The sequence below is a fragment of the Onychomys torridus genome, chromosome 14, assembly GCF_903995425.1.
Source record: "Onychomys torridus chromosome 14, mOncTor1.1, whole genome shotgun sequence".
Classification (NCBI taxonomy): domain Eukaryota; kingdom Metazoa; phylum Chordata; class Mammalia; order Rodentia; family Cricetidae; genus Onychomys; species Onychomys torridus.
This window is the reverse complement of record NC_050456.1, coordinates 14956060-14963228: the sequence shown is the minus strand read 5'-3', so window position 1 is coordinate 14963228 and position 7169 is coordinate 14956060. Positions and strand designations below refer to the sequence as shown.

The window sequence follows — 7169 nt, the reverse complement described above, 5'->3', positions numbered from 1 at the left end:
GTAAGTGCATGTGTTTGCAGACAGGTATGCATGTGTGTGTTTTCACACTGCAGAAGCCTCCTCCTCAGGTGCCATCTATCTTGGTTTTGGAAACAGGGTCTCTGACTATGGCCCACATTTCCTGGAGCTTGCTGATTAGTGTAAATCGGCTGGGCAGTCAGCCCAGTGATTTGCCTGTTTCTCCCCTTGTAATGCTGACATTACCATCATATATAATCATGCTAAATTTTTGTTTGTTTGTTTGTTTTGTTTTTTAAAAAATCATGAGTTCTGGTGATGAAACTTAGGTCTCATTCTAAATACAGGATTACATGCATACACAAAGGACATCCTTCCTACATATAGGATTATTTTGTTTTTGAATAAATGCTTTTTATTCCTACACAGCAAGTTCTAATAGTTTTTTCTCTAGTCCCCATGAATGAATTTAACAAATTCATAAGATGCACGAATAATATTAAAACCACTTACACTCCTATCAGTAATGTAAAAATTAAGTATCAAAGAGAGAAAATGATTTCCAATACTGGAGGAATAACAAAAGAAGTAGAAGACATGAGTACAGAAAATTTGTAAAATAAGACAGAGATGGGTTAGAGCACGTGTGTAGAGTGTGCAAGAGCCTAGTCTCAAGCCAAAATACTACAAAACGAAAATTAAAGCTGATGCAGCTTAATATCCATGATGCTGTTTTGTCTCAGTCCACTGACTCACTTCTGTCTCTCTCCCCAGAACTGGAATCTCTTCATACCCTCAGTGCAGGACAGCAGATTTAATAAAAAGCCTGCTCAGTACCTGGCTTGTCTCCCCCAACATATTTTCTGTCAACAACAACAAAAAAAAAAAAAGAAAAGAAAAGAAAAGAAAAGAAATAAACAAAAACAGTAAAATGTAGAAACAAAGAAGGAGGCATACATAGAGTGATACTTGCAGATCAAAAGACTGAACTTTCTTAAGATAACAGTTCAGCACAGATTTAGCCATAGATTGAACACAGATTTAGAATAGCCGGAGAAACTCAGGAAAAATGGCAAGGGAGAAATATAACCTCAGACTTCAGAATTCACAGGAAAGCAACAGCAATCAAACTACCATGGTATTGCATATGGAAACTCATAATAACCTTCAAATTGATGGTCAGTTTTTCTGAAGGCAGTGCTGGGTAATCCCATGGAGAGCAAACAATTGGTTCAGCTGGAAAAGGCCCCATGAATTAGACCTCCAAGACTCACATTATGGAAGTAAGTAGGCTGACACTCCTGAAAATTGTGCCCTGCTGTATTAGTCAAGGTTCTCTAGAGAGGAAAAGAACAGATAGAATATATATTACAGGCCATGGCCTAGCTAGTCCAATGTAACTGTCCATCAAAGAAAAGTTCAAGAATCATGGTAGTTGTTCATCCCAAGAGGCTGGATGTCTTAGCTGGTCTTTAATAGATGCTGAAATCCCAAAGAAGTAGACCAAAGAAGTAGGCCAATGAAGGAATGAACTTGCTAGCAAGAGCCAGGCTTGGCAGGCAACAAGAAGAAAACAAACAAACAAACAAACAAACAAACAAAACCCTTCCTTCTTCCTTCCATGTCTTTTATACAGGCTTACACCAGAAGATATAGCCCATATTAAAGGTATACATTTCCACCTCAAAAGATCCAGATTCAAACTGTATCTTCCCACTTCAAATGATTTAATTAAGAAAAAAAAATCCTTCACAGCTATGCCCAGTCATTTAAGTTTTAAGTAATTTCAGATGTAGTCAAATTGACAACCAAGAACAGCCATCATACCTTCCTGTCACAAATGCCTTGTGGTATGTGATCTCACCAAAATAAATAAGTGTAGTAAGAATTTTAAAATCCCTGATAAGGTCAAATAAAAGCAGAAATGTTGAGAGAAAGAAAAAAAAAGAGCCCTTATTTGTCAAATAGTTTTCTTCAAATTGAAGCTTTTTTTTTAGAAGGAAGGGGGAGGCTCCTGAGCCTCAGGAGACAAGCAAACTACATAGGTCTGCAGAAGCTGAAACTTGTAGGTGCCCTAGGGTCCATCCCCTAGGGACTGAAGTACTATATACTTCTGATCAGTAGAGACAGACTGGCTGGCTGAGCTAATGAGAGGAGATTCTCACATCTGTTGAGCTGCCTGAAGGTCATACAGAGATCTCCCGACTTGTAGCTTCTGTGAGTTTTCCCAAGTGTCAGTGTGGGCTTTTTGGTCAAACAAGAGCATTTAAGTCATCCCTGTTCCTGCAAGTAACCCCAATAAAAGCTCATTGGTTCAGCAAGCTGGATTTTGGTAGTTGTTCTTCTGATCTGCCCTGGGTTTCCTATCAGGGGTACGTATGTGTGTATCTGTTGTGTGTTCCCAGGAAAATCTGTCATGCAACACTTACACATAGCAGTGAAATGAAGTTTCAGATAGACATTCTAGGAGACCATTTGGCAGTATTTTGATGAGTAAAATATAAAACTTAACTGTCACCTATCAGTCCTATCTCCCAAAATCTGCTGTAATTGAAAACTATCATCCAATCATCCACTCAAGAAAGGTAAGAATGAGAATAGCAAGGACTGCAATTCTTGTAGTATCCAAAACTAAAAATATTTTCAATGTTATCAACTGGTGAAGGAATATAGATCATATTGCACTTTCAAATGCTAAAATGCTATGCTTCAATATAAAGAAGCAGAATACTAACACAAGCTTCACAATGGACAAACCTCAGAGAATTACACTAAGTGGAAAGATTCTTGCATATGAAAGAGCATATCAGGTTAAGGATGTGGCTCAATGGTAGAGTGCTTGCCTAGCAAGTATAAGGGCCTTGATTTGAAATGGGTCCCAAACACCAAAAAACAACAACAACAAGTGAAAGGCCACACGTAACCTGAACAATTCTATTGATAGGAAATTTCTAGAAATAACAAAACCATGAAGCAGAGCATTGGTTGCCGGGGTGATAGTAAGGCTTGTGGTAATGGTTGTACAGCTATTAGTTTACTAAAAACCCTTAAATTGCATTCATAGTAGATGCATTTATATGCTATGAAAATTATACTTTTAAGAATCTATTTTGAAATCCAAAGGCATTTCTGAACAAGGACCATATTGCCATGTCCCATTCTTGACTAGTGTTTGCAATTCAGCTTCTATTCACTGTGGAGGCTAAGGCATCAGATCAGGCACTTTACAGTGTCTTGTTCAAAGTATACATATATTTACTCCTACTCTTAAAATTCAGAAATAATAATAATAAAGTAGAAATATGCAATAATAACTATAATAAATAAGACGTCACAATTTTTATTATAAAAATCCTCCACTTATCTCTTATCAGTGATATTAAAAGTGAAAATTTGAAGAAAGTAAGAGAGTCTTAATGTGTTAGCACACTCTTACAATCTTCTGTATTACTTAAAAGAATTGATACATTCAAATAAAACATGCATTTAAAAATTTCTTCCACAATTTCATCAGAATATCACTATTTATTTTCACTTTAGCTGTGGTAAAATATAATAAACATAAAATATTAATTTTTAATCACTTTTTAAGCATACAGTTAGTTCAGTGGCAGTAAGCACAGTCTCGTTATCACGACAGGCAAATAATTACCTGTCCACAGAATTCCTCTTATGTTGTACACCTGAAATTACACATTTCCTGAAGAACAATGTTATTTGTCCTTCCCCAATCCCATGTCCAAGCACCTACTACTTTTTGTCCCTATGAGTTTGGCTACCCTGTGTACTTCACATAAGTAAAATCATACAATATTTGTTGTCTCATAACTGGTTTATTTAGCTAAGCATAGTGCCTTCAAGACTCATCCATGTGGTAACATCAAAATTGCCTTTCTTTTATAAGGTTGAATATTATTCATTGTGCAAGTACTCAACATTTGACTTATCCAAAAAGGCACTTAAGGGGCTCTGTCTTTTGGTTATTGTAATATGCTCTGGTCTTGAGAACAGATTTCTTTTTAAGTATCTACTGTCAGCTCTTCTGCCTATAGACCCAGATTTTCCACAGTAGCCATATCTCCTAACATTAGTGGGCCAAGATGCTGATTTCTTTACACCCTTGTTATCTCTCTCTCTCTCTCTCTCTCTCTCTCTCTCTCTCTCTCTCTCTGTTGCAAGGAATATAACCAAAAGTCTTATACATGCTAGACAAATGTCTCCACCATTCAGCTACATTGAAGTCCACATTCTGGTATCTGTAATATCCCACTGAGGGAATGTGAATGTAAGGACTTATGTTTGAATGCGGCAGTGTGGTTTTCTTTTCTTTATTTTATAAAGGAATTTTTAAGTTCATTTTACAGACCAACCACAGATTCCCCTCTCTTCCCTTCTCCCACCCCTCCAGCCTTCCCCCTACAAGTTTTCCCGCCACCAATAAGGTATGGCCTCCCATAGGGAGTCAACAGAGCCTGGTACATTCAGCTGAGGTAGGTCCAAGTGCCTCCCCATGCATCAAAGCTATGCAAGTTGTCCCACCATAAGGAATGGGCTCCAAAAAACCAAATTATGCACCAACGATGGATCCTGATCCCACTGCCAAGAGGCCCCTTAAGCAAATCAAACTACACACTGTCTCGCTTATGCAGAGCCCAATACAGTCCCATGGAAGCTCCACAGCTGTTGCTCTAAAGTTCATGAGTATAGTGATATTTTATTTGTATTGAAATGTGATTTTATTTGTATGTCAATAAAGTTGCCTTGAGGTCAGAGCAAGCCAGAGCAGAAGCTGAGCAGTAGTAGGGCACGCCTTTAATCCCAGCACTTGGGAGGCAGAGCTAGGCAGGCAGATCTCTGTGTGTTCAAGGACACAGCCAGCATGGCAGACACACGCCTTTAATCTCAATACCAATCATAGAAGACCTGGAGGTCTGTACAAACAGGCAGTGACGAGGAGGTCATGTGGCTGGGTTTACAACCAATGAGAGAAGAGAACAGAAAGTTTTTAAATAGACAGGACGCAGAGAAGTAGGTCTCTTGCGGAGAGGAAGAACCGCAGAAACAGTGAAGGGTAAGGTTTTCTGCTCTTGCTCTGACCTCGTGTTTTTAACTCTGCAATCAGTTCTGTGTTTCTTATTTAACAAGCTGGATACATCTACATTTGGCGCCCAACATGGGGCTCGAACCCACGACCCTGAGATTAAGAGTCTCATGCTCTACCGACTGAGCTAGCCGGGCCCTCTAGCACAAGGTAATGATGAGACTGATAAATTATTGATAGGAAATGTGCTGGAATCCTCAGAATTTCATAAGAAACATCATGTCAATAGTAAAGGTTTAAAAAAGGATTTTTCCATAACCTAGCAACAAGCCAAGGAAATTGTAAAGAAATGTCCTACTTGTTCCCTCTACAATCAGACACCATTGCCAGCAGGATGTAACCCAAAGGGTACTCAGAGGAATGAAATCTGGCAGACGGATGTGTTTCACTTTGCAGAATTTGGAAAATTGAAATATGTACACCATACTATCGATACTTATTCAGGATTTCAATGGGCAACTGCTTTGAGTTCTGAAAAAGCTGATTCTGTAATCACTCATTTGCTAGAAGTTATGGCCATCATGGGTATACCTGCACAAATTAAAACTGACAATGCTCCAGCATATGTCTCTATTAAAATGAAACAGTTTTTTGCTTATTATAATATAAAGCATATTACAGGTATACCACATAATCCTACAGGCCAAGGAGTTATAGAAAGATCCAACAGAACTCTAAAGGACATGATAAATAAACAGAAAGGGGCAACAAAAACCGCCAGAAATAGACTGCACAATGCTCTATTAACTTTGAATTTTCTCAGTGCTAATGAGAAAGGAACAACAGCTGCAGAGAGACATTGGTTAATAGAAAAAACAACAGAATTAAATCAGCCTATATACTTCAAGGATGTGCTGACCTCAGAATGGAAAACAGGGTATGTGTTATGTTGGGGACGAGGTTTTGCTTTTGTTTTTGCAGGAGAAGATAAGCTGTGGGTACCATCAAAACTGATAAAGGTTCGATTTGAACAAGAGCGACCTCTTAATTAGAGGAGGTGATAGTTCATCAACCATCATGACCATCCAGTTTAAACTCACTTATACCATTAATACATGCCTTTTCATTTAATCAGATGTAACTTGCCAAAAGGGGACCTCCCCAAAATTAGTCTTGGGGAAGGGTTTTTGTTTTTGTCTTTTAGGAGAATGAAGGCTAAGGAATCTGAAGAACACTGGACAAATGAGACAACTGTCTCAGGAAAAAGAGTAAAATGGCCTATTGGTATATCATCTACAAAATTTCATAAATCTTTCTAAATGTTTGTTTCTGCTCTTCTCTAAAAAATTAATACTCTTAGTCTTCTTGTAGTCCCAGTTCAATTAAAGCTTCAAGCTGATTTTGGAGTTGGAGAATGGCTCTCTCTTCCTTTAAACTCAAGCATGTTGTTAAAAGGAAAATGAAAACTTCTTGTATCATACCAGAAGAAAGAGCCATCTTCTGACATGGGACAGGAGAAAAACCAAATTAATTAAGGGACTATTCTATTACTAATCTCAATTCTTTGATTCTATTGTGATTCTTTAAACTTTTCTTAAAGTATGAATTTTATATCAAAATGTACAAGATATATATATATATTTTTAAACTTTGCTAAGATAATAATGGTCATATAGAGTACTAATTAATTCTAGAGAAAAGGCTTCAATTAGCTGCCTATACATGTCTTTGTGTTCGAGTCTCTTTTCAGTTTTCTGCAGGAAATTACAGCCAGGCCTAACCTCAACTGAAATCTTCAGGAAGAAGATGGGGCCTCACAACAACAATTCCACGTGGAAAATAATATCACTAAGCTGACAAACATAATCTACAGATCAGCTTTGGACTACAAAGTGCTTAGAGTAATTCTGAGATGGCTAGCTGAGATGATCCAGTTTCAAAGACTACTTGAATAAGGACTTGAGATAAACCCTGAACTTTGGCATTATGGATAACAAAGAATATAGTTACCTTTCCTAGAATTTGTCAATTAACCCAAATTTTTTCTTTACAGAATAAAGATAACTTCGCCCATACCCAGCAGGAAGCAATTTTAAGAATTCGATGCCCACATTAGCAAAGGGGTGGTGTGGGGTGGGTGGTTTTTTGTTCTTTTTATGGGTATTGGGTC

At 37.8% G+C, this 7169-nt stretch overlaps 1 non-coding gene across 1 annotated transcript; it reads right to left on the bottom strand.

The window, feature by feature from the left end:
• Nucleotides 1-5123: 5123 nt before the first annotated feature.
• On the bottom strand, nt 5124-5196 carry Trnak-cuu. The gene has a single exon. It is a non-coding gene; the product is annotated as a tRNA-Lys (tRNA).
• Between the last annotated feature and the right edge of the window lie 1973 nt (nt 5197-7169).